The 26,135-nt window shown below is 45.4% G+C and overlaps 1 protein-coding gene and 1 non-coding gene across 5 annotated transcripts in view; one reads left to right on the top strand and one right to left on the bottom strand.

Moving 5' to 3' along the window:
* The window catches only part of LOC126100793 (fatty acyl-CoA reductase wat-like), a 253,262-nt gene that overhangs the window by 167,826 nt on the left and 59,301 nt on the right, over positions 1–26,135 (bottom strand). The gene's annotated exons all lie outside the window — the stretch shown is intronic.
* Positions 25,232–25,315, top strand: Trnas-gga (transfer RNA serine (anticodon GGA)). The gene is given in 2 exon segments: positions 25,232–25,271; positions 25,281–25,315. It is a non-coding gene; the product is annotated as a tRNA-Ser (tRNA).

Genomic DNA, 26,135 nt, shown 5'->3' with positions numbered 1-26,135 from the left:
GTGCAGATTCCCCCCTTGGTAACCCATCGTTTAGACTGTTGTTTGGCCTCAGGAGTATAGTAATTGTAGTGGACTGACCCGACAGCCAATCCACTATGACTTGTAGCCGAATAGCACGCGTTAAGCTCACGCAGGCTGGCGTGAGGTCTGGAACAGGACAATGTAATTTAATGTAGCAAATAAAGTACGTTGCTGCTGGAATACTTATCTTTAATCCATAATTGGAGAACATCGCTCATGTTGATACATTATATAATCACAGTATAAACTGGTAATGGCTCCTTGCTAGGTCGTAGCAAATGACGTAGCTGAAGGCTATGCTAACTATCGTCTCGGCAAATGAGAGCGTATTTGTCAGTGTAGCTTCGCTAGCAAAGTCGGCTGTACAACTGGGCGAGTGCTAGGACGTCTCTCTAGACCTGCCTTGTGGCGGCGCTCGGTCTGCAATCACTGACAGTGGCGACACGCGGGTCCGACGTATACTAGCGGACCGCGGCCGATTTAAAAGGCTACCACCTAGCAAGTGTGGTGTCTGGCGGTGACACCACAGTAATATATCCATGTTTCATCCTCAGTGACGAAAAGACGCTTGAAGTCCCGGGGATCCTTCCTGAACAGCTGCAAACCGTCCTTGCAACACTTCAGACGATTCCGTTTTTGGTCACACGTGAGCAATCGTGGAACACATCTTGCTAGATAGTTTTCTCATGTCCAAATGTTTATGTAAAATATAATGTATCTGTTCATTCGAGATGCCGACAGCACTAGTAATCTCACGCATCTTAACTCATCTGTCATCCATCAACATATCATGGATTTTATCAATGATTTCTGGAGTCGTAACCTCCACAGGGCGTCCAGAACGTTCAGCATCACTTGTGCCCATATGGCCACTCCGAAAATTTTGAAACTGAAACTGTTCTAATCGAAGGTGCGGAGTCACCGTAATGTTTATCAAGCTTCTCTATAGTCTCCTGAGGCGTTCTGCCTTTCATAAAGTAATGTTTAATCACCACGCGAAATTATTTTTCGTCCATTTTTTGACAATCACTCGGCTTCCTTGATTCACACGAATGCCAAACACAAAGAAATAGACCAATGTGGCTGAAACTTGGTGTGCGTGCTTTCCAGAGATGGTACTAACTAAACATGACCTCTATATGCGCCGGTGGTGCCATCTCTCTGACTTTGCACGTACTTTTCAAACGTCCCTCGTATGATCGTTTCATTTCATATCGCTTTACAACGTTACGCATATTCAATTAATCGACACGACTATGTCAAGCAACACACTACTAATGCTTTATTCCAATTTTCCAGTATTGTGTTTCCTATTACTCTTCATTAACTTACATTTTTTTTTAGCGTTTAGAACAGGCCGCCATTCATCACGCCAACTAGAAATTTTGTCTAAGTCATCCTGTATCAATCACTCAATGACGACACCTTCCCGTACTCAGCAGCATCAACAGTAAACAGCTGCAGACTCCTGCCCTCCCTGCACGTCAGCTGCATCATTTATGTACATAGAGATTAGGTCTTCCTCAACTGTAAACACTCCGTACGCTCACAGTGAGTTGCACTGCCGCCTTGTCTGAGCCACGTCTACCGCTGCCATGCAAATGACCAGCAACGTAAACAACCTGCTGACGTAGGAAGGGCGTCACAAATGGTCTACATAATGCTCTACGACATACCCTGTTACGTACGAATACTGCATCGGTTCTTGTTGTATTAACTTTTAAATCCTGCTTTTCCTTCTTTCATGATGCGTACTATGTTTTAATATTTAAAAAGAACGTGTTACGTATTTTCACGTTAAATTTTTTTTTTTTGGCTTGTTGCAACGTAAGATGTTTTATGGTGTATATTCTGTCGTTTTAAAGAATATCTTACTACAAAGTTCTCTATTGCTGTTATCCTGACGTCCAAAATTAAAGCAAAAAACCGCTATTTTTGCGGCCTATGTCTAATTCGTAATATAATCATACAAACTATCAATAGATGTCCGTACGGTCGTGTTCTCCACGGAAGATGGTATTCCGGTCAGCGGACAACCATGCAAACGATGACGTCAGGGTACCTATTCTAACAACCCTACCACAACAAAGGTCAAAAATTAATTATGATTGTAGTGTCGCTCACGCTGCTAAATATTGCATTTTCGGGCAACAAAAAAGTTATGTTATGTGGCAGGTGTCATTAGAGCACAGTTATTAAAGTCATTTCTTGAAATATTGTATAAACTACGCACTCATCTTTTCGTGTTTCCCACGCTGATCTGGTTGTGAACTCATGGCTCAATCGTCGACAATCTAGGTAATGATGATTCCAAGCTCGGATGCAAAGAGGCCTAGGTGTTATTCTGCGATATTCAAAAGTTTTGTAAATGTGTTTCTTAAACCATTCTTGAAGATTAAACTTTTGCAAGTTAGGACAATGGTGATGTAAAAAAGTAATCAGCACTCCGAATATAAGTTACACTTCTTTTTTTATTACTTTTGTTGCAACATCACTTCACAATATAAAACATACTTGAAAATACCTTCCTCACTGTTAAAGTTCACATTTCATAAACTGACTACAATTTGCGTCTTTTCAACATGACGACCAAGACTTGACTCTCTAATAACCGCTTACGCGCCCAAAAATCAGAGTTACAAGTACATCAAAGATCATAGTGACAAAAGAAAGAATACACATAAGAATAATATCATTGCAATATAAACGTATCGATGTATCAAAGTACCTCTACATTAATGAAATCAAATCCGAATGTTGTCACAGAAATATGTTAATTATTTTACAGAAACACAGTAGAATATTGATGGTATCGAGAGGTTGAGGTCAGGTGCCGTAATGGTTACGTAATTCAAGTACCATTACACTATCAAATGGGGTAGTGTTTCCGGGTGACCCTAAATCCAGAATCTCTTACAGTCTTATGCGGTGCAGTATGGCACAGAGAAGACGCCTACCAGACTGTCTGCTCTGGAGGGCCATAGGAAGAATGGAAGCACGACTGATGTGGCCCCATGGCTTATGTGAATCGTTCTGTTGTTTCTCAGATGTGGCGACAGTTTATAGAGGCCGAAAATGTATCCTGAAGACCGAGGCAGGGCAGACCACTTGTGACCCGAGAACGGGAGGACCGTTGTTTGGCTGTAGGGCGTAACGGCATCGTGTTAGTACCGCATCGCAACTGGCATCTGACCTCGCAGAATCCGTTGGACGTGTTGTATCGAGGAAAATGGTGTACAGACGGCTTCGGCAGAGTGGTCTTTATTGTCAGAGACCTGCTCTATGAGTACCTCTAACGCGTCTTCAGAGAAGGGAGCGTCTAGAGTCGAGTCGTCAACAGGTCCCCTGGAACGTCGAACAGGAGCCATTTTTCTTTTCACACATGAGTCCCGATTTGGTCTGGAGAGAGAGTCTCAACAGATTTGCACTTGGAGGGGACGCGGAACACGATTTTTTGACCCAAAAATTGTGGAAAGAGACCGGTATCGAGGAAGATCCCTAATGGTGTGAGCAGGAATTACATTGACCGCTCGAACACCTCTTCATGAAACTGTACACGTGAGTCGGCAGGGTTTAACTGCCGTCTGGTATCTTGATGAGACCATCGGGCCTCATGTTCTGTTGTTACGACGTGCTGTGGATCCAGACTTCGCAATGATGGACGATAATGCTCGACCACATACAGCGTGGGCGCTTGATGTTTTCTTGAAAACAGATGATATTGCACATGTGACCTGCTCGCTCTCCCGATTTGAATCCCAAAAAAAAAATGGCTCTGAGCACTATGGGACTTAACAGCTGTGGTCATCAGTCCCCTAGAACTTAGAACTACTTAAACCTAAGTAACCTAAGAACATCACACACATCCATGCCCGAGGCAGGATTCGAACCTGCGACCGTAGCAGCCGCGCGGTTCCGGACTGCGCGCCTAGAACCGCGAGACCACCGCGGCCGGCATTTGAATCCCATAGAGAATGTCTGGGAAGCACGCACTAGGAAGACGGCTCGCATGGCGTTAGCAACAACCAACCGGTCTCCAAGACATGAGAACAGCTCTGCAAGTAGAATTAGCGTTATTTTCTCAGCATGAGATTGATGGACATCATTCACAGCATGCCCCGTCGTCGTCACGCCTCTACTGCTGCCAGAGGTGTTTACGCCACATACTGAGCCCGTTAACCAGTTGTCATAATGTGTGTGCAAATCCGTTAAGTTGGGAAAAACAAAGAACATTTATGTCTTCTGTTATGCAGGTTGGTGTTGTTTACTGTGTTCTGTACATTCTTTCTACTTTAATATCACCTGTTTATACAGTTTTGTGGCAAAACAAACGCAGGCTTCACAAAATTTCCGTTTGTAGCTTTAATTTTGGACACCAGTGACAATCAAGCCATAATGACATGCAGAATTATGACAATGAAGGAAGTTATTCTTATGTTTTGAAATTACGTGCAGAGGACGTACACATTTGGTGCTGTCAGTGGGGGGAGAAGCTACCTACAGCTTACGTCACCTGTAAAAGGAGTCAGCTTCCCACGCCCGGGTTCCCGGGTTCGTTTCCCGGCGGGGTCAGGGATTTTCTCTGCCTCGTGATGGCTGGGTGTTGTGTGCTGTCCTTAGGTTAGTTAGGTTTAAGTCGTTCTAAGTTCTAGGGGACTGATGACCATAGATGTTAAGTCCCATAGTGCTCAGAGCCATTTTGTAAAAGGAGTCAACTCCCTGCAGGTTGATTTGAAAACTACAGTGCTTTAACAGGCACGATTGTATTGCAGGCGGTGTTCCGTTGCCTTCCTTCGATCTTTTAACTGGCAAAGCCAAGCAGTTTAACGTCGACTCCGAATTACGCCGCAAATCAGATTTTTTCACGCTAACATATGTTTCCAGAGATGAAAGAAGTGTTAAGTAATAGATTAAAATCTTAGGAGTGACTACGATCGAACCTGTGACTTTCATATATATTATCTGACGAAAAGTATCCACACAGCTGTTAGAGGACATCAGTGTGGAACGCGTCCACCCTCCGCGTTTATAACAGTTTGGACTCCGCTGAGGACAGTTTCAGTGAAGTGTTTCCATGTCTGTGTCGGAATGGCAGCCCAGCTCTCCTCAAGAGCCGAAACCGGAGAAGGCAATGATGTTCGCGAAGGTTTCTTTGAGTTCAGTTCTGGATTCTGGGCCGTCCGGGAAGTGCTATTGTCCTCAAACCAGATGCTCCGTCACTTGCTTTTCGCTTACTTACTTCTTGTGCTTCGTAGTGGACGTAGTGATGACAATGAGTTCTAGAAGCAGCCAGTTGCCATTTTCACCAAGTTGGGAGGGACGATTTTTGTTTGTTGAGGAAGACGAGTTGCCTCGATGACTTGCGTGTCATCAAATTCTGACTACGACAAAGAATATACGTGGTCTGTTCAAAAAATTCCCGGAACATTCGTAATTTCGCGCCAACAACGTGTTGGAGCGAAATGCGGATGGCATCCCTGCACACACCCGTAACTGCCAGAAGTTTCATTGTTGTATATCTGTTAGCTCTGCTGTGTAAGTAGAACGTTGTATCACATAGTTTGGAAATTTCGTGATAGCAGAGTTAGAGCAACAAGTCTGCATTAAATTTTGTGAGAAATTAAAGAACACCTTTACAGAGACACACTAAATGATGCAGGGAGCCGATGGTGATGAGTGCTTAAGCCGTACTCGGTGTTACGGATCGGATTTAAAAATAGCGGACGGAAGTTAAAATGACCCTCGTTCAGGACGCCCTCCGACTTCTATATGTCAGGAACGTTAGCGAAATTGTCTGTGCCAATCGAAGACTGATTGTCCGACAGATTACCGAAGACTGTTACATTTCAGTTGTATCATGTCAGGAAATCCTTATACAGCATCTTAGAAGGCAACAAGTTCCCGAAAGTTTCCTCCCACGGCGCGTGAGTCCAGACTGCAAAGACCTTCACCTCGCGGTCTGTGAAGGGCTTTTGGATCGAGCAGATGAGAACGAGATGCTCCTTATGAGACTCGTAACTGGTCATGAGACGTGGGTCTACGGTTATGATGTTGACACCGAGCTTCAATCTTCACAATGGGTCGGGAAAGTTTTTTCCGAGACCAAAACAAGCTCGTTAAGTCAGGTCAAATGTCAAAGCCATGCTGATAGTTTTCTTTGACTTTAAACGAATAATTCATCATGAATTCGTGCCACTGGGACAAATGATAATCGATGGTACTACCGGGGCGTATTGTGACGCCTGCGACAAAATGTGAGAAAGAAAAAGCCTGAAATGTGGCGAGAACAATTCATGGCTCTTGCATCAAGATAACGAACGGGCACGTTCATTCCTGTTGGTGCGTGACTATTGCGCAAAAAACGGAATCACTGTTCTGCCTCATCCTCTGTACTCTCAGGAACTGGTCCCTGTAGACGTTTTTATTTCCAATGTGGAAGATCCCGTTGAAAGGACGAAGATTTGCAGCTATCGACGACAGAAAAGAAAATTCGCAGAGGGCGCTTCGCGAAATCCAGCAAGAGGCGTACCAAGCCTGCTTCCGGAAGTGGAAACGGTGTTGGGAGAGCTGTATCAATTGTGGACGAGTGTATTTCGAAGGATACCAGGCACAACAAGTAAAAGGTAAGCGTAGAGAAATTTTGTGGACAAAGTTATGATACTTTTTTAAAAAGACCTCGTACAGCGTCGCGTCATGTCTCTTCACGCGAGACAGTACGATGAGCTGCACAGTAATACAAGAAAACACTTCATAGTCACACCGAAGGCCGAAGTTCAGCAACAGCTAAATCTGACGCAAAATAAATCAATCAATATAACAAATGAACAAAAAAATGGTTCAAAAGGCTCTGAGCACTATGGGACTTAACTTCTGAGGTCATCAGTCCCATAGAGTTAGAGCTACTTAAACCTAACTAACCTAAGGACATCACACACATCCATGCCCGAGGCAGGATTCGAACTTGCGACCATAGCGGTCGCGCAGTTCCAAACAGAAGCGCCTAGAACCGCTCGGCCACTCCGGCCGGGATAACAAATGAACACGTACTACTTCTACGCGCTTAGTATATGTACTGATTTCGTTTATTACGTACGTTTCATGCAACTACAGTAGACTGAAGAGCGAAAGAAACTGGTCCATCTGCCTAATATCGTGCAGGGCTACCGCGAGCGTGGCGTGACATGGCCTCTACTAATGTCTGAAGCAGTGCTGGAGGGAATTGTCACCACAAATCCTGCAGCCGGCCGGTGTGGCCGACCGGTTCTAGGCGCTTCAGTGTGGATCAGCGCGACCGCTATGGTCGCAGGTTCGAATCCTGCCTCGGGCATGGATATGTGTGATGTCCTTAGGTTAGTTAGGTTTACGTAGTTCTATGTTCTAGGGGACTGATGACCTCAGATGTTAAGTCCCATAGTGCTCAGAGCCATTTGAACCAAATCCTGCAGGGCTGTCCAAAATCCGTAAGAGTACGAGGGGCTGGAGATCTCTTCTGAACATCACGTTTCAAGGCGTCCCAGGTATGCTCAATAATGTGCGTATCTGGGGAATTTGGTGGGCAGCGGAACTGTTTAAACTCATGAGTGTGTTCCTGGAGCCACTCTGCAGCAATTCTGGGCGTATGGGGGGTCGTATTTTCCTGCTGGACTTGCCCAAGTCCGTCGGAATGCACAATGGACATGAATGGATGCAGGTGATGAGACAGGATTCTTAAGTAAGTCTCATCTGTCAGAGTCGTATCTAGATGTATCAGTAGTCCCATACCACTCCAACTGCACACGCTCATCACCAATACAGAGCCTCCACCAGCTTGAACAGTCGCTTGCTGACATGCTAGGACCATGGATTCATGAGGATGTCTCTATACCCGTGCACGTCCATCCATTCGATACAATTTTAAACGAGACTCGTCCGACCAGGCAACATGTTTCCAGACATCAACAGTCCAACGTCGGTGTTGATGGGCCCAGGCGAGGCGTAAAGCTTCGTGTCGTGCAGTCATCAATGGTACAAGAGTGCTCCGAAAGCCCATATCGATGATGTTGCGTTGAATGGTTTGCACGATGACACTTGCTGATTACCTAGCGTTGAGATCTGCAGCAATTTGCGGAAGGATCGCACTTCTGTCACGCTGAACGATTCTCTTCAGTCCTCGTTGGTCCCGTTCTTGCAGGATCTTTTTCCGGTTGCAGAGATGTCGGAGATTAGATGTTTTAGCGGATTCCTGATATTCACGGCACACTCGTGAAATAGTCGTAAAGGAAAATCCCCACTTCATCGCTATCTCAGAGATGCTGTCACACGTCGCTCGTGCACCGACTATATAAACCTGCCACTGTACCAACAATAACCGATCTAACAACTGCGCCAGACACTTGTTGTCTTATATAGCCGTTGCCGACCGCAGCGCAGTTTTCTGCCTGTTTAAATATCTCCGTATTTGAAAAAGTATGCCTGTGCCAGTTTTTTTTATGGGACTTAACTGCTAGTGTCACCAGTCCCTAAGCTTACACACTACTTAACCTAAATTATCCTAAGGACAAACACACACACCCATGCCCGAGGGAGGACTCGAACCTCCGCCGGGACCAGCCGTGTACCGGTTTCTTTGCCGTTTCAGTGTATATTGATGACGCCGACGAAGATTCAATTGATGCGATGCTTCGAGCGAGCTACAAAGTTGCACAAATCATTGCAACAGTTGGACCGCCGTTCTCAGTGGGTCCCCTGGTGAAATAATGCCTGCTCACCGTCGTCGAGTGCTTAGTGCCAGTATAAATTACGAAATCTGAAGGAGTTTGTCTTTCCAAGAAAACAGTATCTCTTCGGATATGTGGGCACAGATTTGAAAAATCTACTGAAGCAGATGTGGCAGACTTTTACAAATTTTTCGTTAGCCATTGACGAAACCACAGATGTAAGAGACGTTGCTCAGCTCGCAATATTTGTGATGAGCGTTAGTTCGGAAACTATAGGTTTTCGAAGATCGAGTACACAACGATAGGTCGCGACGTATTTGACGTTGATGATGATGATGTTTTGGTTTGGTGGGCGCTCAACTGCGCGGTCATCAGCGCCCGTACAAATTCCCTATTTTTACGCAGTCCAATTATTGTTTCCGCACTCCAGTCGAGCCACTATCAATAATAATTATGATGATGATGAAATGATGAGAACAACACAAACACCCAGTCCACGGGCAGAGAAAATCCCCAACCCGGCCGGGAATCGAGTCTGGCACCCCAGAAGCAGCAACGCTAGCCACTAGACCACGAGTTGTGGACATTTTTGACGTTGTTCGTGAATTTGTAGAAAACGTGTTTGCCGTGGGACAAGCTCTGTTCTGTGGAAGCAGAAGCTGCACCGCAAATGACTGGGAGCCAGCAATGTTATGTGACTCGTCTGATGGAAGAAAACCAAGACGGAATTTCGGAACGAAATATCAAACATACACTGTTTTGTGCACCACGAAGCACTTTGTGCTGAAAGTGCGATATGCGCCGAGATCATACAGGTTGCAGTGAAGTGTTTAAATTTTGCAAGGCTCCAAGGTATCAACCACCGCCAGTTCAAAGGCTTTTTAGACGACCTGGAAGCAGCATGTCACTGCGGAATACGGTAGCTTAGCAGAGGCAAAGTTCTCGATGTATTTTACGCAGTTCTGGAAGAAATTGCACTGTTTGTGGAATTAAAGGGAAGAGGCAACCATCACTCAGTTACGAGACATGGGTAGCGGACCTAGCCTTCCTAACTGACATTACAAGTCGTTTAAATAGCTTGGATACGTCACTTCAAAGAAAGGATCTGTTAATTGTTTGTATGTGCGATAAAACTGATGCATTCGTGGACAAATTTCATATTTTTGAAAGGCAACTTTGTAGTGGAAACGTAATTTTTTTCGAGCGTTCTTCATCCCTTCTTGAAGAAATAACTTTTGGTGAAAATCAACACATTATCGTACAACTTCATCAAAGATTTGAGGCCATGCTTCAGGACATGCGGAGCCTACAAAACGAGTTAAAACTGTTTAGCACTCCGTTTTCAGTTTACCAGATACTGTTTTGGCAACTAGAACTACACTCATGCTCATAAATTAAGGATAATTGCAGAATGTGGTGCCACACAACGTGGCACTACACAAAACTGGCGTTATTAGCATAGGCACATAGGGAACACACACGACACAGATCTGTAAGTCCACGGTATTGGTGATAAGTTGAGAAAACCGTCCCGAAAAACATGTGCTGCAAAACGCCACTGTTTCCTGCGCATGTATCCCGAAATCAATATGCGATATGATCACCATGCACACGTACACAGGCCGCACAACGGGTTGGCATACTCTGGATCAGGTGGTCGAGCAGCTGCTGTGGTATAGCCTCCCATTCTTGCACCAGTGCCTGTCGGAGCTCCTGAAGTGTCGTAGGGGTTTGAAGACGTGCAGCGATACGTCGACCGAGAGCATCCCAGACGTGCTCGATGGCGTTTAGGTCTGGAGAACAGGCAGGCCACTCCATTCGCCTGATATCTTCTGTTTCAAGGTACTCCTCCACGATGGCAGCTCGCTGGAGCCGTGCGTTATAATCCATCAGGCGGAAGGTGGGACTCACTGCACGCCTGAAAAGGCAGGCATACTGGTGCAAGATGACGTCCCGATACACCTGACCTGTTAAAGTTCCTCTGTCAAAGACATGCGGGAGTGTACGTGCACCAATCATAATCCCACCCCACACCATCAAACCATGACCTCCATACAGGTCCCTTTCAGGGACATTGAGAGTTTGGTATCTGGTTCCTGGTTTACGCCAGATGAAAACCAGGCGAGAATCACTGTTCAGACTATACCTCGACTCACCCGTGAACATAACCTGGGGCCACAGTTCCAATGACGATGTACGGTGTTCTTGACACCAGGCTTTATGGGCTCTCCTGTCACCAGAGGTCAGTGGAATGCACCTTGTAGACCTCCAGGCGAATAAACCATGTCTGTTCAGTCGTCTGTAGACTGTGTGTCTGGAGACAACTGTTCCAGTGGCTGCAGTAAGGTCCCGAGCAAGGCTACCGGCAGTACTCCGTGGACGTCTGCCGGCACTGATGGTGAGATATCAGTCTTCTTGTGGTGTTGTACACTGTGGACGTCCCAGTATGTAGCACCTGGACACGTTTCCTGTCTGTTGGAATCGTTGCCATAATCTTGAGATCACACTTTGTGGCACACGGAGGGCCCGTGCTACGACCTGCTGTTTCTGACCAGCCTCCAGTCACCCTAGTATTCTACCCCTCATAACGTCATCAATATGTGTTCTTTGAGCCATTTTCAACACACAGTAACCATTAGCACGTCTCAAAACGTCTTCTCGCTTACTCGCTACACCGTACTCTGACATTCACCAACACACCTCTACGTATGTGGACTGCTGCCAGCGCCACAGTGCGACGATCGCAAGTCAAATGCACCACATAGTCATACCCCGAGGTGATTTAAACCCACAAAGCGCCCACCCCGCCTAAGCGTTGTTTCACCATGTATCAGCATTATCCTTAATTTATGAGCATTAGTGTAAAGGGTTTGGAAAACGGCACAGTGCTCAAAGACAGATATTACAAGATTTGATAAGATTGTATCGCGATCTTCGTGCAGAAGACTTTCCCAAATTGCACAGTAATGCAGCTAACGTCATACCTACGTTTGGCCCAACATATGGTCGTGAACAACTGTTTTCTATGGCGAAGACATGAAAACTGCAGAAAGGTCCTAGCTGAACGACCCAACACTTAAAAAGAGTATTATGCGTCTTGGGTCAGCTCGAGGACTGACACTCAATACTTCATTAATCTGGAATAAACGGAAAGGTACTGACCATTAAAATTGCTACACCAAGAAGAAATGATAAACGGGTATTTATTGGACAAATATATTATACTAGAACTGACATGAGATTACATTTTCAAGCAGTTTGGGTGCATAGACCCTCAGAAATCAGTACCCAGAACAACCACCTCCAGCCGTAATAACGGCCTTGATACGCCTGGGCATTGACTCAAAAAGAGCTTGGATGGCGTGTACAGGTACAGCTGCCCATGCAGCTTCAACACGATACCACAGTTCATCAAGAGTAGTGACTGGCGTATTGTGACGAGCCAGTTGCTCGGCCACCATTGACCTGACGTTTTCAATTGGTGAGAGATCTGGAGAATGTGCTGGCCAGGGCAGAAGTCGAACATTTTCTGTATTCAGAAAGGCCCGTACAGGACCTGAAACATGCGGTCGTGCATTATCCTGCTGAAATGTAGGGTTTCGCAGGGATCGAATGTAGAGCCACGGTTCGTAACACATCTGAAATGTAACGTCCACTGTTCAAAGTGCCGTCAATGCGAACAAGAGGTGACCGAGACGTGTAACCAATGGCACCCCATACCATCACGCCGGGTGATATGCCAGTATGGCGATGACGAATATACGCTTCCAATGTGCACCGCGATGTCGCCAAACACGTATGCGACCATCATGATGCTGTAAACAGAACCTGGATTCATCCGAAAAAATGACGTTTTACCATTCGTGCACCCAGTTTCGTCGTTGGGTACACCATCGCAAGCGCTGCTGTCTGTGATGCAGCGTCAAGGGTGACCGCAGCCTTGGTCTCCGAGCTGATAGTCCGTGCTGCCGCAAATGTTGTCGAACTGTTCGTGCAGATGGTTGTTGTCTTGCAAACGTCCCCATCTGTTGACTCAGGGATCGAGACGTGGCTGCACGATCCGTTACAGCCATGCGGATAAGATGCCTGTCATCTCGACTGCTAGTCATACGAGGTCCTTGGGATCCAGCACGGCGTTCCGTATTACCCTCCTGAATCCACCGATTCCATATTCTGCGAAGTCATTGGATCTCGACCAACGTGAGCAGCAATGTCGCTATACGATAAACCGCAATCGCGATAGGCTACAATCCGACCTTTATCAAAGTCGGAAACGTGATTGTACGCATTTCTCCTTCTCACACGAGGCATCGCAACAACGTTTCACCAGGCAACTCTGGTCAACTGCTGTTTGTGTATGAGAAATCGGTTGGAAACGTTCCTCGTGTCAGCACGTTGTAGGTGTCGCCACCGGCGCCTGCCTTGTGTGAATGCTCTGAAAAGCTAATCATTTGCATATCACAGCATCTTCTTCCTGTCGGTTAAATTTCGCGTCTGTAGCACGTCATCCTCGTGGTGTAGCAATTTTAATGGCCAGTAGTGTATTTCTCAAATGAAATAAAATGTTTTTGTAAATAATGATGAGGCATCCTGCACTGCCTTGTACATGGTCTCCTCCCTAGCCACAGTTTTGTGCACAGTGCAGCATGTAAGCTGCTTGCCCAGCCGTGCCCACCTGTGACACTGCGCACGTGCGTAAGCTGTTTACTCACTCCTGCCCGCCACTGCCCCCGAGCGTCCGGCTGATCGAGATGAGCTGTCGAGCTGGAACAGTCTGGAGGCCCATTAGCCTTCGGCATTTACCATTTTCTTAAGCGCAGTAAGACGACAATACATCCTAACCACAAGAAACACCTCTCCCCTCCACCACTTCTATAGTACATCATTGTTGAATGGCCCATGATGGCAGGTAACGTTCTGAAGGCATTTGCCACACCCAGATGCTTCCATCAGACTACCACCGGGTATACTACAAATCACTCTTTTCCATTCATCCACTGCCAAGCGGCGTTGCTCTGTACGCAACCTCAAGGGTCGGAAAACATCCAGCACAAAAATGGCTCTGAGCACTATGGGACTTAACTTCTGTGGTCATCAGCCCCCTAGAACTTAGAACTACTTAAACCTAACTAACCTAAGGACAGCACACACATCCATGACCGAGGCAGGATTCGAACCTGCGACAGCAGCGGTCGCGTGGTTCCAGACTGTAGCGCCTAGAACCGCTCGGCCACCCCGGCCGGCATCCAGTACAGAAGTGTGTGGCTTATGAGGAGCTGTTCAGTCATTGCAGCCCAGTCTTTTTAACTACCTACACACATTCACTGTGCTGGCTGGATTGATCATAGCGCTCTGTAACTCGCGAGTGATTCCTTCCGCTAATTTCCTGCGAGTTTCTGCTACCACCCTTCGCAATGTTCGACGATCTGCTTGGTGTCGGTTTGTAACGCCGGAAATGCATATCCTCCTATTTCCATCTGCTGCACTATAAATTTTTTTTCCTTATTTTGTTACCTGAAGGTATAACATTTCTGTGTCTTTATATATTGTAATTGTTTTACTGTTTGTATATATATATATATATATATATATATATATATATATATATATATATATATATATATATTTATGCATTTATGTTGATTTGTTTTGTGATTATTATTTGTATTTATACGCTGGGTCTGGCCTAGGGAAAACTATGCTATCGAACGAATACATCGATAGGTCGTGTGGAGAACAAAAGTGTTTAGGATCTTTGGTAGTGTTAACTCTGTCGCGTGGAGCGCGGGAAGAGGGGAGTCTGGCTGGGGTGGTGCAGTGGAGCAGGTGTGTTGTGTGACGCTCCCGTGAGTTGCCGCGCTTTCGGGGTTGGGCAGCATGTAATTGCGCTCGACTTGCTATGATAGTTTCTGACACGGTGTCGCGGACGGGAAGCATTAGCTGGCGCACATCAAGAGCCCGTTTCGCCTGGTGACCGTGTCGAGAAGAAGGCGCGCCAACATCCAGCTTCTGCAACAGCGATGGCCGACAATGAGTGACTGTCGCCACCTCCTCGATCGACGGCTTCAAACCTTCAATCAACCAACAAGAAAGACTGGAAGCACGTATAAAGTTTTAGAACTGTAAGGCAGACCTCAGCTTTTCAAACTGATCCATTTTCATAACTAAACCAACAGCAACTTAGCATGAACCTTTGTTGCTCATTGTCCCAATTGCGTTACCAAGCAGGGTCCCTTCCTTTTCCGGAATGAACCCGAGTGTCGTTGAAATTTTCATTCGATTTCACTGGTTTAATTTCAAAGTTCAGTTAAGGTATTCATAGCTGGCTACAATATTTAGATTACACAAGCACAAATTAAGAGTGCGAGTTTTGTTACCGTATTTTAGCTTACCTGTGACTGCAGCTCAGCTTGGTACGTACTAAATTTTACTGTTGTTAATTGTTCAGAATCATTTAATTCAAGATCAAAGTTAAATCTCTTATTTCTAAATTGCGTAGATTCAAATAGCTTTTGAAATGATTGTTGAGGTAGTTCAAGACTAACCGTATGTTACTGAATTTCGATGTGCTTCAGAAAGAAAGCTCACTATTAACTTCAGTCACTAAATTAACTTTCGATTTTCCGGTTTTATTAATTCTTTTGCTAAATTAAGTCAGAGTGTAGCGAAATTTATTACTTCTGACAAACTTTCAGTTTTCACACTACACGTGTCAACCTTCAGTTGCCACGCTTCTAGTGCTAATTATATGTGTAATAACCTTTCTTTTTTCAGTTACTATAGTAATTGTCCTTAGGACTGGCGACCGTAATTTTCCCCATATCTCAAATATCTAATTACCGCTAGTTAATTGTTAACGTAACGGCCGCACATTTACTTTCTTTATTAACTTTACCCCTTTTCAAAATTAATTTCCACCAGTTTCATTAGCATTTTTCCTTTCATTTAGATGTAACCCTTTCCTCCCTCTTTACTGACAAATTAACTTCGGTGACGATTGCTTTTCCCAAATTTCCATTAGGTACACGCGGTTTAATTTTTCACTGTCATTAAGGTCGATAAGTGAGGGGGAGGTTACAGGTTTAGCCACGGTTGTTCACGTTTACCGTTCACAATCACGTAACCGCCAGCCTCCATGGAAAGCTATAGATGGGTTGGAATGTCCCTTACGGATATGTTACTCAGGTGGCATCAGGACTAGTCGAAGTTCGAAGTCACTGACCTACCCATTCTGATGTTACTCCTTCTCTCTTCACAACACAAACTGGCCGACTTTGTTTACAATGGCGCGTCGCCATCTGGTGCCCGATTCCACAATACATATGGTTGCGGGATACTTTTGATCATATAGTGTACATGCAGAACACTGGTCTTTCAGTTCGTATGGCAACGCATCTTTTGCATATTAGATATACCATACGCTGATCCACGGGTATAGGCCATATTTTATTTTATATTTGCTTTGTCATGTAAAGGAGAAATGGTTATAATTTTTATGTGTTAAGCTGTAGTTCCTGAAGATAAGGTTTTACATAAAAGGAATTGTGATTTCTTCCGATTTTTAATTAATTAGGACTGCAAAAATTTTGGCATTACTTTTCTACTCAAGCGGGATGAAGTGATCCTTTCAAGCCTCCGAATCGGGCACTGTTCCCTTACACATAACTTCTTACTCCGCTGAGAAGATCCCTCCTCCCCGCCCCCCTGCCTCCCCCCAAATTATGTGACGCAGCGTGCAAATCGCTGTATGCCATATTTTAATCGAGTCTTAATTAGAGGACGGAAGCGAATCTGGGTTGGGATCCGCCCACTATTTTAGATGAGAAGAGGCGAGTGTCGTCCAAGTGTGTAAGGTTTTGTGATGTGTCCAACTCTGGCCTCGGCTCTTAGGCTGGAGGTTTTAGTGTGTTGCCGAGTGGCTGGCTCATCCATTTTCTGCGTACGATCGACCAGCCACCGCCTCCTACTACGTTGGTTTAACTCCTTCTACCACTTTCCCCTGGTTCAGTCTAAGTTTCAATTCTGACACGGTACCTTCTTTTCGTGCATCATTGTGGGCACACACATAATTTTCTGCAATTTTGTTGCTTTTAATTTCCGTTGCTGTTTCCTGCTCTTGTTTAATGTAGTTTGCTGCCACTCGTTGCTTACTACTTTCGTCCGGGCACTAAAAGACGTTGCGTTGTGCTTCCAGACCAACATATCCATCCATTCATTCATCTGTTCTTGTTCGATCATCGCCATTCCTTTACATCTGTACACAACGCAACCGGCTGGACAAGCTGTGGAGTTTGTTCAGCACGTTGAGTGGGGCATTCGGCGAACTTTTCTGGGTGTAAATTTCGAAGGAAGCGAATTTCACCGGGCGCAGTTAACAGGTCACGATCTAATATATTTCATTTCGTCCTTCATGTGGCATCTTAACTAATTTTAGCACAAGCTCGGGTTAGGAGAGGAGAGGGAAGGAAATCGACAGTGCCCTTTTTCAAAGGAAGAATGCCGGTTTCACTTGAAAGATTTAACGACTCCACATCTGAATGACAGGAGAGAGGTTTGAACCTCCTTCCTCTCTGATGTGAGGGCACAGTCTTACCACTACCTCACACGTACCTCTCGTTCTGGGTTCCGAGACATGTCTTAGAGATATCGTCACACATTCAACAATAGATGAGAGTAAATGTCGTGAAGAACATTCAGCAGCGTAAGTGCATAGAAGTTATGAAAGTGTTGTTAAGCATTTACCTATTACAAGACATTTTATGCCACTGTTTGGATCAGATCCGTGGAGTAGGAGGACTAAGGGAAACAGAAACTGCCAGAGAAGGTTTTTCTGAGACAGATATACGAGGATCGTTTAGTAAGTGATGCAACTTACGCTCTTTTTCCCGGGAAATTTGGGTTTAAAAAATGTAATTCTGTTTGCGAGATCCTTGAATATTCAACATTCCCACGTCATTTCCTGTATTTTCAGTAATCCCGGTAGATGGTAGCGGTATTACCGCTCTTCACACTAGCGTCTGCAGTTGAGGTGTGTTATTGAATTTCCTTTCGTGGAAAACCATACTACATCACAAACATTTGTAAGCATTCACACCGAGCAGTGGATAAACCCACGGTAAGGTGGTGGGCGAAGCGTGCGTCATCAGTAAGGAGAAGGAAATCTGTACGATCTCTCACGTGCAGTAATAACAGACTTGTTCGCTAACGGTCGTATTCAAAGGTTTGTGGCAGTTGATTTCCGCGAAGCCTAGCTGAAGTGCGCAAAGAGGAGAGAAGGAACGTTATGGGGCTGACAGAGATGATTTCTTGTCGAACATTGTCCTGGAGATGATGAAAGCTCGCCAATCTACCGAGTGTGGCGCTGCTGGCGGTCAGGAGGCTGGGTTTCCCGTCTCACGACAGCGACCAGTGCGCACCTAACCAGCAGTTCGGACCGCCTGCAGCGGCTGAGTCACGGGGTTTTCCTTGTTGTGCCGCTGAGGCGTGCATTCGCAATTTAGGCAACAGGCAGTAACAATCATAAAACAAACAGAGCACCGACACTAGCAGTGACATCTCATCCTAAAAATCTAGTAATACGGCAAATGTCCCTTGGGAGGAGAAAGCTCGAAGAACTTTCATTCCCGAGGCTCCTTCTGCCCAACGACACATTTTACGAGGGCAGTTCAATAAGTAATGCAACACATTTTTTTTTCTCGGCCAATTTTGGTTGAAAAAACCGGAAGTTTCTTGTGGAATATTTTCAAACATTCCCGCTTCGTCTCGTATAGTTTCATTGACTTCCGACAGGTGGCACCGCTGTACGGAGCTGTTAAAATGGCGTCTGTAACGGATGTGCGTTGCAAACAACGGGCAGTGATCGAGTTTCTTTTGGCGGAAAACCAGGGCATCTCAGATATTCATAGGCGCTTGCAGAATGTCTACGGTGATCTGGCAGTGGACAAAAGCACGGTGAGTCGTTGGGCAAAGCGTGTGTCATCATCGCCGCAAGGTCAAGCAAGACTGTCTGATCTCCCGCGTGCGGGCCGGCCGTGCACAGCTGTGGCTGAGGGTGACAATTTCTTGTCAAAGATTGTTACAGGCTATGAAACATGGGTTCATCACTTCGTACCTGAAACAAAACGGCAATCAATGGAGTGGCGCCACACCCACTCCCCTACCAAGAAAAAGTTTAAAGCCATACCCTCAGCCGGTAAAGTCATGGTTACAGTCTTCTGGGTCGTTGAAGGGGTTATTCTGTTCGATGTCCTTCCCCATGGTCAAACGATCAACTCTGAAGTGTATTGTGCTACTCTTCAGAAATTGAAGAAACGACTTCAGCGTGTTCGTAGGCACAAAAATCTGAACGAACTTCTCCTTCTTCATGACAACTCAAGACCTCACACAAGTCTTCGCACCCGAGAGGAGCTCACAAAACTTCGGTGGACTGTGCTTCCTCATGCACCCTACAGCCCCGATCTCGCACCATCGGATTTCCATATGTTTGGCCCAATGAAGGACGCAATCCGTGGGAGGCACTACGCGGATGATGAAGAAGTTATTGATGCAGTACGACGTTGGCTCCGACATCGACCAGTGGAATGGTACCGTGCAGGCATACAGGCCCTCATTTCAAGGTGGCGTAAGGCCGTAGCATTGAATGGAGATTACGTTGAAAAATAGTGTTGTGTAGCTAAAAGATTGGGGAATAACCTGGTGTATTTCAATGCTGAATAAAACAACCCCTGTTTCAGAAAAAAAATGCATTACTTATTGAACTGCCCTTGTATATTGTATACTGCACAGAAGCAGTAATGTGTTATTCGTTGGTAAAGGGGACCAAACAGCGAGGTCATAGGTCCCATCGGATTAGGTTCAAATGGCTCTGAGCACTTCGAGACTTAACATCTTAGGTCATCAGTCCCCTAGAACTTAGAAACACTTAAACGTAACTAACCTAAGGACAAAATACAGCCGGCCGCGGTGGTCTAGCGGTTCTAGGCGCTCAGTCCGGAACAGCGCGACTGCTACGGTCGCAGGTTCGAATCCTGCCTCGGGCATGGATGTGTGTGATGTCCTTAGGTTAGTTAGGTTTAAGTAGTTCTAAGTTCTAGTGGACTGATGACCATAGATGTTAAGTCCCCTAGTGCTCAGAGCCATTTGACAAAATACACACCCATATCCGAGGCAGGATTCGAACATGCGCCTAGAACCGCTCGGCCACAACGGCCGGCCCATCGGATTAGGGAAGGATAGGGAAGGAAGTCGGCAGTGCCCTTTCAAAGGAACCATTCTGGAATTTGTCTGAAGAGATGTAGGGAGTTCGCGGAAAACCTAAATCAGGATGACCGGACGCGGATTCTAACCGTTGTCCTTCCGGATGCGAATCTGATGTGCTAACCACTACGCCTCCTCGCTCGTTATTAATCGCCTTATTATGTGTAGACTAAAGTACATCCTCTTCTTTATGTAAAGCTACAATCAATGTACTTTATAAATAAAATGTATTTTCTGTATAAACCATGTATAAAACTAAAAATGTAGTGTATTAAGTAATGTATAGAATACACCCGCTCGGCTATCCGTGCGGTCTAACGCACTGTTTTCCGGGGAGAAGGCGTGTCGGTTATAACGATATGTTTACGTAATGTGTATACATAAACATACAGTTATAAATGTCCCCGTTCGTAGTCTCTAATTATAACAATATGTTACTTTTGTGCTGTAACATATAGCTATAATCAGCGGTGGAAACATATTTGCGAACGCCGACCGTGTGCGGCTGTTTCTTGTTGGATCGTCTGATCAGTCGGAAGTTGCATTGCATAGGAGAGTAAATGCCTATTCAAAATGTAATTATTTTGGATAGCTCAACATGAATTTCCTAAGGGACCGTAGTTTATCATGCATTTACCAGTAGAATATGGCGCGGAGAAAATATTTCGCCGCATGCAACTTCCGTCCGAACTCGACGAAAGAATTCGTGACTGTGAACTCTCTATTTGGCAGAAACATATAGAAAATTAAATAATTTCATGAAGAAGTGCGACATAGATTCTATAGTAAATGAATAGTCCATACACCAGTTCCATTTAACTCTGAATTTATGGCAAGTAATAGATAAACTTACACTGCAATGACGGATTTAACATGGATGCCGTTTTGACTGGCACTTCTCTTAATGAAAACAATTCCTTTGACGTTTTCACATACACGTCGCACAATAAATCTACTGCTAGGCACTTTGAGTATTACACATTTACTTTACACTAGAACAATATTAATTTTAACAATAATAATACGGCGGCAAGACATGCGCGTCCGACACAAGTTACAGGAGACAAGAGAAGAATGAGTAACTGTTCATCAAGAATATCTCGTACCTCAAAAAAAAAAAAAAAAAAAAAATGTAAAAGTGTTCTTCTTCTGTCCGTTTTTCGCGCCGCGGTTTTCAAAGTCAATGACTCACTGCATCTCTGACGGCGCTTCGACAATAAACAAGTTACGTCACAGGTCGTTCACCTTTTACATTCTCGCAACATTATTTGCTAACTGTAGCTGTTGCCGAGCGACTGCTCGATTAGTGAATGATTTAAAATGATAAGACAATCACATAATGTTACACGGTCCCAGGCACGAACAGTCCGGCGGATTAGCGCCGAGGTCCGGTGTGCCAGTCAGTCTGTGGATGATTTTTAAGGCAGTTTTCCATCTGCCTCTGCGAATCGGGCTGGTTCCCTTTATTTCGCCTCAGTTACAATATGTCGGCGATTGATGGGCAAATACTTTCTCCACGTACGCGTACGCCATAATTACTCTACCAGGCAAACATTGGGGTTACACTCGTGTGGTGTGAGACGTCCCCGACGGGGTCCACTGGGGGCCGAACCGCATATATAACCCTGGGTTCGTCGCGGGGCGGCGGTGGGGTGAGTGGACTGCTGTAGCCTATTGTGGGGTTGTGAACGACGAGGGCTACGGCGGGGGCGAAGCCTCTCCGTCGTTTTTAGGTCCCCGGTTCCATACAATACAATACAATACAATGTATAGAATAATGTACTCAACCAGCAATGAACTAGGTTCTATTTCTGTTAAATTTATTCTTCGTGTAAAGCTAAAATTCATTTGTTGTATGTCTCATCTGCTCAATCAGCATATAATCCGAATAACACCTGCTGTCTATGTCCCTCCGGTATCACACAGAATATACCACAACAACCAATAGTTAGACAAAAAAACAAGTATTGGATATCATGTAGTTTTCTGACACGCAACGCTCTAAGTAATGTATCAGTACAGGGAAACACAACAAACCTACATAAACACACATTATTTCAGATGAGAACAGTTCGAACTTCTACCGAGAACTTCTCATCTGAAATAGATAGAAATAGGCTACTATCAACCAACAAACCAGTTAGACTATATTTCACGTTTAAAAGTAGCATATCAATTCCCTCTACGTATCGCAACTTATTTCTACCTGACTTAGTGCATTACATTTTTTCTTTTTCTTGCCGTTTAAGTTATACAATTTGTATTCTCCTCAATTAGGCAGAAACAAATTTTATAGAACCAATTTAACAATTGCAAAGGATTAAGTTCTCGCACCATCGCTTATGCCGACGCTGTGCTCCACGAGATGGTCACGTTCTCACACCTCTCACTGAAGGACGTGGGGTGTTACCAAGCGATGTCACATCGCAAGACGTGTTAATGAAATCTGGACTGGGAAAATTAAAATAAAAAGCCTGAAAAATAAAGTCGTAAACATGCCAGTGCTCCTCTCCCCAACCACATTTCTTGGCGCCACAATGGATTCTCTACTTTGAGCCTGAAGCAAAGTGGCATTCCATGTAGTGGTACTACATACCGTCTCCTTCGAAGAAGAAGTACGAAACAGGACTCGGTTGCTGTTATAAAGTCATGGCTACAGTCCTCTGAGGTTGTTCTGTTCGACGTCCTCCCTCGTGCTCAAATGATCAACTTCGGAATCTGTTGTGAGTCCCTTAGGAAACTGAAGAAATGATTACAGCCTCTACGTGGTCACCAAAATGTGAACTCACATTTTAGCCACGATAACACAGCGCCACAGGCAAGCCTGCGCACCCGAGAGGAGATAGCAAAGCTTCGGTGAACTGTTCTTCCTCCTCCGCTCTGCAGCTCGGCTGCCGCTCTTCTTCTTTGACCCACTGAAGGCTGGAGACCGGGGGGGGGGGGGGGGGGAAGCACTGCAGCAATGACGAGGATGTCACTGGTGCAGCAGGAAATTGCCTGAGGAGCAGACCACTAGAGGTACCACGACGGCACACGTACAGGCTAGCACATTAAGGTGCGATGCGGCCACATCAGTGAGTGCAGATAAAGTTGAAATCCTAGGTTTTACAGAATTTATTTGGGAACAGTGTGGTGCAAGCATCAAGCTTGGAGAAAAAAAAATGTTCCGTTAATTATTTAAGTACACTGAGTCTTGTGGGGCTGGCGTTCTTGCCGTTCATAACTTGACGTCGTGTAATAGCGGTAGTGGCGTCTCGATTCCTTCTTGTGTTACTGGTGCCACTGAGTTGCTATTATTGTTTGTCCACGAGTGGCAGCAGCAGCGGTTATCGATAGCCAGTACTGCGGCACTATCTTTGGTGCCACGGCTAGTACGAGGTGCATTCAAGTTCTAAGGCCTGCGATTTTTCTTCTAATTAACTACTCACCCGAAATCGATGAAACTGGCGTTACTTCTCGACGTAATCGCCCTGCAGACGTACACATTTTTCACAACGCTGACGCCATGATTCCATGGCAGCGGCGAAGGCTTCTTTAGGAGTCTGTTTTGACCACTGGAAAATCGCTGAGGCAATAGCAGCACGGCTGGTGAATGTGCGACCATGGAGAGTGTCTTTCATTGTTGGAAAAAGCCAAAAGTCACTAGGGGCCAGGTCAGGTGAGTAGGGAGCATGAGGAATCACTTCAAAGTTGTTATCACGAAGAAAATGTTGCGTAACGTTAGTTCGATGTGCGGGTGCGTTGTCTTGGTGAAACAGCACACGTGCAGCCCTTCCCGGACGTTTTTGTTGCAGTGCAGAAAGGAATTTGTTCTTCAAAACATTTTCGTAGCATGCACCTGTTACCGTAGTGCCCTTTGGAACGCAATGGGTAAGGATTACGCCCTCGCTGTCCCAGAGCATGAACACCATCAATTTTCCAACACTGGCGGTTACCCGAATTGGTGGCGGTGAATCTGTGTGCTTCCATTGAGCTGACTGGCGCTTTGTTTCTGGATTGAAAAATAGCATCCACATCTCATCCATTGTCACAACGGACGAAAAGAAAGTCCCATTTGTGCTGTCGTTGCGCGTCAACATTGCTTGGCAACATGCCACACGGGCAGCCGTGTGGTCGTCCGTCAACATTCGTGGCACCCACCTGGATGACACTTTTCGCATTTTCAGGTCGTCATGCAGGATTGTGTGCACAGAAACCCACAGAAATGCCAACTCTGGAGGCAATCTGTTCAACAGTCATTCGGCGATCCCCCAAAACAATTCTCTCCACTTTCTCGATCATGTCGTCAGACCGGCTTGTGCGAGCCCGCGGTTGTTTCGGTTTGTTGTCACATGATGTTCTGCCTTCATCAAACTGTCGCACCCATGAACGCACTTTCGACACATCCGTAACCCCATCACCACATGTCTCCTTCAACTGTCTATGAATTTCAATTTTTTTCACACCACGAAAATTCAGAAAACGAATAATTGCACCCTGTTCAAGTAAGGAAAACGTCGCCATTTTAAGTATTTAAAACAGTTCTCATTCTCGCCGCTGGTGGTAAAATTCCATCTGCCGTACGGTGCTGCCATCTCTGGGACGTATTGACAATGAACGCGGCCTCATTTTAAAACAATGCGCATGCATGTTTCCATCTCTTTCCAGTCCAGAGAAAAAAAATCGGAGGCCTAAGAACTTGAATGCACCTCGTATTTACGGGTCGTCTTGTGTGTCAGGCAGTTCGGGGGCTTCGGTCGGAGCAGTGAGGAGGTCCGCAGTGCGAGGACAGGACGGGACCGCTGGCGGCGCACAGGCACTGTCGGATCGAGGGGCCGTAGCCGATGACCGAACCCAGGACGTTTCAAGTTGAGTCAACTGTATCCAGTACTGAAACCTCCACTGTTTGAAATCTCGCTGTTGTTTGCGTGTTGCGACCAACCGCAACAAGTCGAGTCTGTCAGGCTGGCGGAAGCTATTAGCCACCTTCTGCTCCTTGATGTTAGTTTGGATTTAGCATTATTCTTATTAGTGAAGTGTAACCAGCGGTATTTTCTGCTTTGTGACCGCTAACGCCCCCGTTACCTGCCCTGAAGGTTAGCATACTTTTCCGGCAGTGTACCTTTCCTCGTCGTGCTGATGCTGTCCGACATGGCGTGTAGTTTGAGAGTCTCTTGAATTGTACTGTGCATAAGTTTTTGGGAGGTCTACCTTGGTTCTAGTGTTTCCTTTGGTATTTTCTGAAGACTTAGTGCTGTCCGTCTCTTCCCCCTTAGCTGGCCCGAGTGGCCGAGCGGTTCTAGGCACTACAGTCTGGAACCGGGCGACCACTATGGTCGCAGGTTCGAATCCTGCCTCGGGCATGGCTGTGTGTGATGTCCTCAGGATGGTTAGGTTTAAGTAGTTCTAAGTTCTAGGGGACTGATGACCAAAGCAGTTAAGTCCCATAGTGCTCAGTGCCATTTTCTTCGCCCTTGCCTAAAAATATTCCATCGTTGTACCAGTGATTGGACATTAGGCGGATTGGTTAGTCAGCAGGTCGGCGTCGAAGCTACCCCTAGTGCGAGATGCCATCCTGTTACGTGAGTTCAACTCTTGGCTGCCTGTCTCACCGCTTACACATCTCTAATCACCTTCCTCAGGTCGATCCAGCGAGCACTGTCTGTGGATCTCTCCGTCTTATTTGAGCAAGTTGTCGTAACTGTTTAAAATTTATCCTAATGTTTTAACATGTTATTGCCTTCCCCACTTGTAATTCCGGTCTTCAGTCGTTAATTGTTTGTAACACTGCTTGTGGCCTTCAGTCGACAAAGTATTTTCAATTTTCTCTTAATAAGGCCTGCAGCCGCCACTATAGCCTGTTACAGTTCATTAAGATTGTTTAAAAAGGTTTTAGTATTTTAACATGCAACTGCCTTCCTTATTTGTATTTCAGGTCTTCAGCCATTGAATATTCTGAAGATTGCTTTTGGCCTTCAGCCCCCAATAATTTTGAATCCTTTCTTAATCAGGTCTTCAGCTTTTAATTGTTTGGAACATTGCTTGTGGCCTTCAGGCGACAAATAATTTTCAATTGTGTTTTAGTGAGGCCTTCAGCCATCACTATAGTTTGTTACAAGTTATTAAGATTATTAGAAAGGGTTTTAGTATTTTTAAAGTGTAATTGTCCACCGTATTTGTAAT

This window comes from Schistocerca cancellata, chromosome 9, assembly GCF_023864275.1.
Source record: "Schistocerca cancellata isolate TAMUIC-IGC-003103 chromosome 9, iqSchCanc2.1, whole genome shotgun sequence".
NCBI classification, from domain to species: domain Eukaryota; kingdom Metazoa; phylum Arthropoda; class Insecta; order Orthoptera; family Acrididae; genus Schistocerca; species Schistocerca cancellata.
This window is presented reverse-complemented; position numbering and strand designations above follow the sequence as displayed.